The sequence below is a fragment of the Pteropus alecto genome, unplaced genomic scaffold (assembly GCF_000325575.1).
Source record: "Pteropus alecto unplaced genomic scaffold, ASM32557v1 scaffold41, whole genome shotgun sequence".
Classification (NCBI taxonomy): Eukaryota; Metazoa; Chordata; class Mammalia; order Chiroptera; family Pteropodidae; genus Pteropus; species Pteropus alecto.
The window spans coordinates 121,751-133,498 of NW_006430464.1; the positions used below are offsets into that span (position 1 = coordinate 121,751).

The 11,748-nt window shown below is 43.6% G+C and overlaps 1 protein-coding gene and 1 non-coding gene across 4 annotated transcripts in view; both read right to left on the reverse strand.

Moving 5' to 3' along the window:
- Nucleotides 1–11,748, reverse strand: part of LOC102888459 (zinc finger protein 665-like) — a 58,316-nt gene that overhangs the window by 29,888 nt on the left and 16,680 nt on the right. The gene's annotated exons all lie outside the window — the stretch shown is intronic.
- LOC112482075 lies at nucleotides 673–791 on the reverse strand. The gene has a single exon (XR_003047194.1). It is a non-coding gene; the product is annotated as a 5S ribosomal RNA (ribosomal RNA).

The following is an 11,748-nucleotide window of genomic DNA, read 5'->3' on the forward strand; positions in this document are numbered from 1 at the left end:
GTGTCACAAAACAATGGAAGGACATTATAAAATGATAAAAGAGTGAATTAAACAGAAAGCTATAACGAATATATTACGAACATGTAAAAATTGGTAGAGCCAAAAAGAGTATGGGTGTCCTCAAAAAATTACAAGCAGAACACCATACAACCGAGAAATTCCACTTCTGGGCATTTGTCCAAAGAATATGAAAACACTAATTCAAAGGACATATGCACCCCTAAATCCACTGCAACAGTTTTTTACAATAGATAAGATACAGAAGTAACCTAAACGTCCTTTGAAAGACCAATGGCTTAAAAATTATGTGATAAACGTATACAATGGAATATTATTAAGCCAAGAGCAAGAAGAAAAATATGCCAGTGGCAACAACATGGATGGTAGAGCGGTATAAAGGTCTAGTTATAAAATGAGTAAGGCATGGAAATGTAACGTACAACATAGGGAATATAGTCAATGACATCGTACTACCTTTGTAAGGTGACAGATAGTTACTAGTCTTAGAGTGGTGATCACGTCATAAGATTTAAAAATGAAGAATCACTATGTTGTCCCTTTTTTTCTTTTTCTTTCTTTTTTTTTAAGCAAGGCAACCTTTGGTTGACTTCACAGATTGCAAGGACCTTGTCAGCATACAATCCCTTATTTTATTTATTTATTTATTTTTTACCTCTACAGCACCTGGTCTTCCTAGGTGGTCTCCCATCCAAGTACTAACCAGGCCCGACCCTGCTTAGCTTCCGAGATGAGATGGGATCGGGCTTGTTCAGGGTGGCATGGCCATAGAAAAGTGTTTTATTTGTCAATCCGCATTGTTTTGAACTCTCATGTTTCAAATCAGATATTAAGGAAAAAAACAAACAAGTCGGTCATCAAGAGCACAAAATGAGAAGCCACAGACTGGGAGAAATTTCTGGCAAAAGACACACCCATAAAAAACAATGCAAAACATACAAAGAACTCTTCACACTCAACAGTGAGAAAACTACTAGCCTAATGGAAAACTGGGCCAGGGACCTTAACAGACACCGCACTAGAGAACACAAACAGATAGCAAAGCAGTACATAAAAAGATGCTCCACATCATGTCACTAGGGAAATGCATAAGAAAACCCTGAGAATGAAACGAACAAACAGCAAATGAAAACTATACCACAAACCCAGCAGAAAGGCCAGTGACCAGAGCACCGACAACATCAAGTGCTGGTGAGGATGTGGAGAAACAGGAACTCTTGCTCATGGCTGGTGGGAATGCAGAACGCCACAGCCACCTGGGGAGATGGACGGGTGCTTCTGACTGAACATTCTATCACCATATGACCCAGTAATTGTGCTCCTGAGTGTTTACCCAAAGACTTGAAAACTTTGATCCACACGAAAGCCCATATGTTCATGTTTATAACAGCTTTATTCATAATTTCCAAACTTGGAAGCAACCAAGATGTCAATCGTGAGGTGAATAATTGTGGTAGACAGACAATAGACTGTTACTCAGCACTATAAAGAAATAAGCTATCAAGCCAAGAATACATGTGGACAACTCCCAGATACATATTAAGTGAAAGAAGCCAATCCGAAAAGGCTCCATACTGTAGGATTCCAACTCTATGACATTCGAATGAAGACAAAACAATGGGAGACAGTGAAAAGATCACAGGTTGCTAGGATTTAGAAGAGAGACGAGCAAGCAGAGCACAGAGAATATACAGGGCCAAGAAACTAGTCTGTACGATGCTCCAACCGTCAATATGTGTCAACACAAATCTGTCTACACCCACGGAAGGGACAGCCCAACAGTGAATCCTAAGGTGGTCTGAGCTTTATGGGATAACGATGTGTTGATGTAGCTTTGCCTAAGTCATGACTGTACTGCTCTGGTGGGGAACAAGGGGAAGGGGGAGAACTCTCCATAACTTCTACTCGATTCTGCTGTGAGCCCCAAACTATTCTTTAAGAAAAGTCATCCTCAGACTTCTACTTCTGAAATAGCTATTCTCAGATCCATGTGTCTTTCCAGTAGTTCTTTATGCTCACACAATGACATAAAAGTTGGTATCTGCTACTTAAAAAACAAAACACAGTAAGATAGCAATTCACACCAAATAGGATGACCACTATCAAAGAAAAAAATATATCAAGAATTGAATCAATGTGGAGAAACTGGACCCTTATGTATAGTTGGATGAAATATAAATTAGTGCCAACCTTATGAAAAACAGTATGACATTTCTTACAAAATTAAAAATAAAAGTATCCTGCGATGTAGCCATCCCACTCCTGGGTACATATATCTAAAAGTCTTCAAAGAGTGAACTTCAAGAGACATCTTCACACCCACATACACTGCAGCATGAAAGCTTGTAATACTTGGAAGCAACCCAAATAGCCATGACAGATGAACAGATAAAGAAAATGTGTCACATACACTGGAATATTACAGAGCCCTGGAATAGAAACAGCTTATCCTCTGATACAACAGAAAAACCTTGAGGACATTTGTTAAGTGAAGCACATGAGTCACAAAGAGACAGATACTATGATTCCAGTTCTGTAAGTCATCTAATGTAGTCTACCCCATAGAAAAAAAAGTAAAATGGTAGTAGCCAGGGGCCTGGGGTAAAAAGACACGAGGAAATGGTGGTTTAATGGGTTTGGGGACAGTTATGCAAAGCAGAAATTTCTAGAGATCAACTGCTTAAACAACTTAAACATACTTAATGTGACTGGATTATACAGTTACAGATGGTCCAGCTGTTAGATTTTTAGTCACATGTTTTTGCCAAAATTGAAAATAAAAAATATCTAAAAGCAATAGTTATAAAACACATCAAAAACTACCTTTAATTCAAACTGGTGTTTTTCTCACAAAGATATTAAATCTTCCATAAACATATGAATTTAAGGCTATCTCCATTCTATTTAACTAAACAAGATACAATAACCACTGACTGAAAAGAAAAATAAAATATGAAAAATAAACAAGTCATGAAAGAAGTCAAGGGAAAATTATACCAAGAGGCCAAGAATCACTGATCTATAAAATGAACAAGTGAGATTAAAGTACTCCGTGATTAGGAGACATGCTGCGGAAGGCAGACTAAAAACCAAATGATTACTTTTTGCCTCAAACTGAAATTGAGGAAGCAAATACTTTCATCAATATGCTAACGTAAAAACTCGATAACTCACTTCTTACCGGATTCCCCAACAGCTGGAGTGCATGGGAGCGGCATCAGGTGGGATTTTGGGGACATCCTCCTAGTGATTGCAATGCACCACCAGGACCAGACGCTTGCCCTAGGGAATGGAGGTCACAGTGGAGACTTCTCTCTTTGGTGGGCAATATGCTAAGGCCCCTTTGGCATTAAGTTAGTGATGAATTCGGTGAGGGAAACAGTCAGGGAACCTGGGGACATAGTCTTCGAGTTTCTAATGTTCGTTCGTACAAAGCAAAAGAACACTGTGAAGCGAAACAGAGAATGAGGTTTTCTCGATTCAGGAAGGTGCCTGTGATGAAATTTTTGAGACTGAACTTTGTAGGGTCGTGTTTGAAGCCTCTTTAGAAATAGAAATTATAAAGCAGAAAACATAAGCCATCTGTTCCCAGTGCCCCAGGGAACAGATTTCTGTACCAAATTCCAGGATTTCCACCACTTCCTTCACAAAGCCCTCATGTGTCACAAAAACGGAACTTAAAAAATGGCTTCCCCTAGAATTCCTCAGCACGTGTGGACTCTCCCAGGCCCCCGAGGCAACGGAAGAGCAGGCAGACCCTGCTGGAGCCCACAGGCCAAGGGGAGGACGCTGGCCCCACTGTGAGTGTGACGAAGATCATGGAGCAGGTGGAGTCCCTGGAGGATGTAGGACCATGGGACATGTGGGAGAAAACTTGTCCCTCTGAGACAGTGACAGAAAGAAACCTGGGCTTCTCATATCCTTCCCACTGAGGCACAGATTCCCAACAGACATTTTAAGGTCTGGCTTCCTCCGTGACCTTAGCGAGGCCCTCATACTTGTGTCGTCTGCTTCCGTTATTCGCCACCTACCTGCGTGGATGGACACTGTCTTTTTTCTCTTCACATCCCTGGCCTCCTTCATTGGCTCCAAGAAGATGACCAGGTCTGGCTTAGAGACAGCAAGACCTGTTTATTAGAAAAAGGAACATGAGTTTTGATGGAGATTCTACAATCCAGTACGTGCTCGGGGGGCGGGGAAGAGCGAACATCGTAGAATGTTAGAATATTCTAGAAACTGATTCCCCAAACTACTGTTTTCTGACATCTTTACTAGACAAGTAAAGTGTTCAGATTCTGAGTTCCGTATCCAAGTACATCATGAAGACCCTTCCAAACTAGCAACCCTTAATTTATCCTTTGAAAGCAGAGACCTGAAACTCTACCAGACGAAGCAGAAGCTCCCAGGAGACGTACTGATGAAGGAAACGACCCTGAGGGTGGGGTAGGAATTCCGGAAGGAAGGTGTCCTCACCCAGGGAGAGGAGGCTCCTGTAGGTCTCCACCATCACGTCCATGTATAGTTTCTGCTGAGCTGGGTGCAGGCATGCCCACTCCTCCTGAGAGAAATTTATAGCCACATCCTTGAATGTCAACCGTCTCTGAAACAAAACACATTTACCAAGTGGCCATGGGCAGAGTTCATAACATGGCCAAATATGAAAACAGAGTTAAGAAAACTAGTTGTGACCTAGGAGAGGAGTCATTGGCAGTAATGTTCTCCAGTGTATTTTCTAATTCTGAAAACAGAAGATTGATATATGACCCACTAAACCTCTGAAGAGACTTTACTTTTCTGGGAGAGAAATAACAAGTTTGCGTTTAACCAGTAACAGCAATATCTTGAAAATTTAGTACATAATAGATATCACTGTTTTTCATATATTAACTTATAATTCACTTATGTAATAATAGTGAGGACACTACTATTCTTCCTCTTTTCTGAGAATATTTTATGAAAGTTCCAGTAAATGGTAGAGCTAAGGTTTTACTTTATCTCAATTTTTCAAAAAGAACAAAGACCAGTATGTAGAGACAACCTTCGTGAACATTCCCAACAGTTTTTGTAACCGAGAATAGAGACAACTTAAATAAGTTGAAAGAACAGCTCCAACAGTGTTAACTTCTTATACACACAGACATACATATGGAACTATGTACATGTTAAAAGTGATAGAATTTTCACATTACTGACATTCAGATTATTTTGTGAATCTCATAAATCAGTTTTGTGGATGATCCTCTTTATATTGTTGAAAACGGAGAAAAACATACACCATAAAGTAAATTAGAGCTATTGTTTCTTAGTCTTTCACTTCTTTGAAATTTAACACACTTGATCATATATCAACAATTCTTGTAAACTTTCTTGAAAATACAAAAATTGATGAATGAAGTACAGTATGTTTGTGACATGAGTGTGGAATATAATGAACCTTTACGGGAACAAGGACTAATTGATTGAAGCCTCTACTTTAGACCTCAATTATCTCGCTTTCTTTTTGCCCAGAGTGGAGGGAGAAAGGCAGTGAGACACCGTCTGCCATGTGGGCCACGAGGACGACGAGGACCACGAGTCCTGGATGGCAGCACCCGTGCCCATCTCCAAGCTTCTCAAGGTTCAACAGAGCCTATGAGTTGAAGATGAATGGAGGCTGTCATATTCTCCAAACATTTATCACAGGGGATGACTAAAACCACTAGATCTGCATCCAACGAGCACATAGGTAATTGCAGACAAAGGTTCAAATCCTTAGCTGTGGTGTTGAAAAATTCTCCACTGACTCAGAGATATGGCATGCAAAATTTGGGGAAAAAAAGAACGTCAGGACCTGGATAGAAGCAAATACTGAAAATAAATTTAGGCGACCAAGGAACAGGGAGGGACTCATCATCACTGCTGTGATATTACTGGAAAAAATGAATTAATAAGAAAATCGTAATTTGAATGTGATCGTAAGACATTAGTTTTATGCAAATGTCAACCATCACAAAGCTCCTTTGTCGTGTAACTCTAAAATCTCATTTAAATAGTAAGTCTTTCTTCCCAATCTAGTGAGCAAGTCTCCTTCTAATCACTCTAATTTTTCAGAATTTTCCTGAGCTACTCTGACCAGGAACGCCATCCCGGTCAAACGAGCATGTTCTCAACTCCATCGCTCAGCGCTGACGTGGTGCCAGAGGAACCTACAACCCACACGTCCCTTCATCGCGACACCCAAGCATCTGACCGGCCCCAGAGGGGTCGTGGCCATGACGCCTTCCCAGTTTGTTGTGACCAAGGGGATGTTTTCAGTAGCTGAGGGTCGTTAATTCCCGGTGAGAATTCTTCACGCCCTTAGGAGCCTGGATGGAGAGAAGCAGAGAAGGCTTGGGACAAGGTTCAAAAGTATTCTAAAAAGATGACCATGACACTCATAAAAAAAAATACAAACAACAACAACAAAAATAAGTAGTTAAAAACAACCCCGCTAGACAAGAGCATCAGAGTAGAGAACTAAAGGCTGCAGGATGTAAATACATTGATTGCAGGAAAAAAACCAGACACAGCCTCGAAACAATTACGACCCCAGACGAAACAATTACCTGAGAAGCTGCCATTTTGTCCTTGTCCTCACACACTGGGTTGTTTCCTTGGGGATGTTATGTGAAGAATCACCGTCGAATCTTGAGAATTTGTCTTCAACGGTGTCAACACAGCCCCTTCAACTGCTCCCCACACACTCACAGGCTGAAGATCGTGAGACGCTGAAAAGGCCACCCTCTCCTATCCGTTGTCACCGGAGAGTCAGAGACATTGAGCTCCTATGTAAAGAACGAACTGTGAGCTTTTCCTTCCGTCTTCCCTGCTCACCCCTCCCACAGACATCCACAAATTCCCACAGCAGACAGCGAAGGCTGCTTTCCTGCCCCCCAAAACCCACCACAGCACCCTGTCACTGGCCCTTGACCAAAGCCTGCTCTCAACTCTCACAAAGGGGTCCTGGAGCCCTCCTGCCAATCCTGGCCTCACTTTAGAATCACCTGGAACACCTCACTAACATAATGATGCTCCATCCAGGCCAATCTTCCCTTCTCTGCTGCCTGGAGCCCAGGTGACTTAAGTCTTAAAACTCCTCAGGTGATCTAGTAATGGTTCCCGGAAGGGAATCACTTAGCTTGAATGAGCAGATCCCTGGGGGATCGGGGCCACTCTAAGTCGTGGCTATTAAGACTGCAGGGGGCCATGAAATGGCATATTTAAGTCGTGGCTATTAAGACTGCAGGGGGCCATGAAATGGCATATTTAAGCCCTCCCCGGGGGTGCTGACCTCACCCCCCACCTGTTTCCTGTAGCTCTGGGCCACACACATCAGACTCTGCACCCCTGAGCCTTTGGGTGGTGCGAGGGACGGGAACTTCTAGAAGAGCAGGCTCGCCAGGTGAAATTCCTTCCCCCTTTCCAGAAAATCACAGCGAACATTTAAAATCTATAAAAATGATGAATGCAGATTTTGGTACTAAAAATTCTGAGGAAGTCTTAGCTGATCAAATTACTTCACCATAAATGGCTGGGCTCTGTGGGAACCAAATTTCAGGTTGGTGTGGGCCATCCTTCCAAATTTTCAGAGAATGGACAAGAGGGACTTGAAGGAATCAGCTGCTTTGTAGCTCCCAGATCACTAATTTGCCAAATCACACACAAAGGGAAAAAAAGGTGTTGCATATTAGACTAACTACTGAAAGTAGGTTCTGTTACTGAGACTACCTTTTATTTAGGAAAAATGATTAACAGCTGGTTATGAGAAGTCTCCAAAACTTCAGAAGTTAATGACTATAAACGATGAAGCGGTAATTAAAAAACGATTTATCTTAATAGATGTTTTTTTTTAAAAAAAGAATTAAAATTAGAATGAAAAAAACCAAATGCATTTCAGAAAATGAAATGCAACGCTTTTAATATACTTTAAAAAGTATTCAGTGACAGACTCATTCCTTTCAGATCCCAGGTCACCACCCTCAGACCATCCCAGGAAATGAGAAGGGACCCATGACGGACTGAGACCAGTCCCTCCCCTCCGGCTGCATGAGGGTGGCACGTCGAAGTCACCACCGGGTGATGCAAATAATCACACACTGCACAAGCCTCAGGAACTGGAGCTTGGCCATTCTCATTCGCATCTGCATCACTGAACCAGTTCGACACTTGTTAAATGAAATCGATTGTAAAGCCCAGGTCAGTAGCCACAACTCGGTCACCCGCATCCCATCAGCTCGCCGCCCACCCAGGTCGGGGCTCCCCTTCCTCTCCTCTGCGGATTTGTCTGTGGATCTGTGTGTCCCTCTCGTCCCTGTCTCTCTCCTCTGTTGTCCCTTCCTGCGTTCCCCGTTCTCCGCCCTGCTCTTTCTCCCCTTTTCCTCCTCCTTTCCCTGCACCTGCTCCCCGAACTCTTGAAATCTGTTTCACCCTCAGTGGCTCTTTCTCCCGAATCTTTGGTTGCGCCCCATCACCACATATTTTTTCCTTTCTCCCGATCCCTGTGCCCGACTCACTGGCGCCCCCCGCTGGCTGAGCTCTCAGGACTGCGTCTCCCGCGGCCGTCACCCCGCCGCTCGCTGTTCCCGCTCCGGCCCCCCAGCTCTCCTCCGACGCCGTCCTGGTCGCCCTGACTCTGCTCATCGGGCACCCCCTCGGCTCCCCTCATCTCCCGGGAGCTCCCCGTCCCTCTCCACGATCCATTTCCTTTCTCCTCTGCCCGCTTCCCCGAGTCACCCTCTCCGTCCGACCGTCGACAAGTCTCTCCCATGTGGTGTCGTCTCTGAGGGCCCCGCCCTGACCGCCGGGCCCCCCGCGTGTCCAATCCCCTCGCCCCTCCTGCCGCTGTCCTGGCCTCCCCGTCGCGGTCCCCACTTCCACGAGGCCCCTCCCCGCGGAGCGTGTGGTGACCTCTTCCAGAGACACCTGCGATTTTCTCTCCTAAATCCCACCCCAAACAGTGTCCTGGGATTCGGGCCCCTTATTAAGTTGGGGGGAGGTCCGCAAAAGCCCGGGCCGGGAGGAAGCGGGGCTCCGTCCGCCCACCGCGTCCTGAGGCAGCACCTGGTCAGAGATGAGGCCGGCGCAGGGGCCCCTGGGAAGCCGAGGAAAAGGCCCGTGGGCGGGGCCTGGAGGGAGTCCGCGCCTGCGCACTGACCGCGAGGGAGGAGCGCGTAAAGGCCGGACCTGGCGGAGCAAGAGGTGCTCAGGCCAGGGAGAAACACGCATGCGCAGTGCCAGATGCAAAGCGAAACCGGCGTAGGGGCGGGATGGGGGCCGAACTGTGACAGCATGTGACCGCCCCGACGCTTTCCTCTTAAGGTTTCTCATCCGCGTTTAGGTAAGGTGCCATGTGGAGCAGAGTTGATCCCTCCATGTTTGAAGTCACTATACCAGTTTTAGGATCAAAATTTAGAGCTATGCGAGCCACTTGTGTTGGCATCTAAGCAAGGTTTCCGTAATCGCTGAAGCGTTCTTACCTAGGGAATGTACGAGGTGAAGGCCCTCAGAGGCAGGGGGGACTTGCTCACAAGGGCTTCTGGAGAAGTCCTGTCGGGAACTTATACTTACCTGTGAGTCTGAGCGGTGGTCCAGGGTGTACCTAGTGAGAGGGGCTAGCGTCAGTTCAAGGGAAGTTGGTTACAGAAAATGGATTCTGAGGCAGCAACATCATAGATATACTGAACTCTCAGTACTACTGCTATGTCACCTTTATTGCAACCGTCGTGATGCTCCAGTAGTTATAATCAGGAGAAAAGGCTACATCAATTGTGGGGGAAAGAATCTCACATTGTTTGCGGGTTCAGTCCACAGGGAAATGGATTCCTAGTGATGTCATTTTTCTGCATTACCGACTAGTGCAGTTTGACACAACCTCCACTAAGGTGAGAGAGGTTCACGTCGGTGGAAAAACAAGTCGTTCATTTCATATCAGTGTTAATACATTAAAAATCTTTCACCTTTATTAATGAATATGAGTTCACACACATCCTAAATAAAGCATTGCAAACCAACTCTGACCCATGGAGGAAAACATTATAAGCGTTTAAGATACATTCTGTTATAATTATCTAAGGGCTCTATTTCAAGAGTTTTATGATGGATAATTTGTAAACATAGATGTACAATGATTTCATGCACTTCGGGATGAGTTATCTGTACTTTTTTCAGACATCTCTGAAGAATTCTTTATTTCAACCATATCAAATACTACTCATGACTCCAACTGTGGCTATTAAGACACATCAGAATTTTAATGACCTTATGTTCCTTAGAGAGGAACTTCCATGAGATTTATCTCATGTCAGTAAGAGATGAACGATAAAGACTTTAACTCATTCTTTACACTTGTAAGGCTGCTCAATGGATTTTCTTATGTTTATTTAGACTCAATAATTGACTAAAAACTCTCCCACACTGATTACATGTGTAAGGTTCCTCCGCAGTATATTCTTGTGGTCACTAAGATTTAAAGATTGGTTCAAAGATGTCATATTCACTATATTTGTCTATCTTTTCTACAATAAAAGGATTCTGATGTATACTGAGATTTGAGCTTCGATCAAAGACACTCCCAAATATTTAATGGTTCTCTGGAAACTGATTTTTCTGATGTTTATTAAGATTTAACTCTTGGTTCAGATTCATTGAACTGATAACTTCTGTCTCCATTACATGTACTCTTGATGCAGGACAGGGAAAATTTCCCTGGGTGGGGGCGGGGGGGGGCGGGGATACCAAGCCCTGCACCATGAGAAGAGGGTCCTTTGGCGGAGAGTGTGGATAGAATTCAACACGCATTCCAAAGTTAGAGTCAAAAGGAAAATCTATTACAAAAGGGGTAACACTCCACAGAGTATGATCTCCTCTCAGGGGCGGAGAGGACAGTGAGAGAGACAGAGTAAAGGTGCTGAGTGAGACCCTGAGTGTTCTGGGAATTCGGTTTATGTATCATTCTTTAGAACCTGTGAGTTATATTTTAAAAGACTTTGTCAACCCATTTCCTTTGATATGGATATACAATGAGGAAGGGGAAGATTATATAGAGTGAAAAGGTAAGAATATGCAGAGTGAAAGGCCTGCTGGCAGTTCCTAGCCTTTAGTCCATAGGTTCCCCACGTTTTAGCCACAGGGAATGACTCTAGGTTCCCGTTTCCGTTTCCCCTTCACAGGAGTGGCGAATGGGCTGTTAGCAATCACAGCAGAAACCTTCCTTTGTTCTGAAGGTGGCCTCCCCACTGGCCGCAGGGCTGATCAACACATTGCAGTTTCTGAATGTAGCTTGATTAACATTTTTAATTCTCTTGCCTCCTCCCTACATTACTCTGGCTGAAGGCAGAAAGGCCTTTACATTAAATATGTAAAGTTGTTCTGAATTACATGATACTTGCTGATCCATAATGCTTGTATGAATACCCTGCTATGTTCATAGACATTATAGAATTTGGAACATAGTGGGACTATTTCTCCGTGGAAGGATAATGAATCCTGGTTAAGGGATTCTATCACTGTTAGAATTCATCACCTTTAGAATATCTATCTTCATGTTTAAATATCTCTGATTTTTAGAAACATTTCAGTGAATATTTAATCCAGTCCTACATTTGAAATGATTCAAATGATCATTCACACCAGGATTAGGAAACTTCCCAAATATTCCACATATCATTACAGAAAACATTTATCTTTAGAATATTGTTTTCGATCTTTACCTTC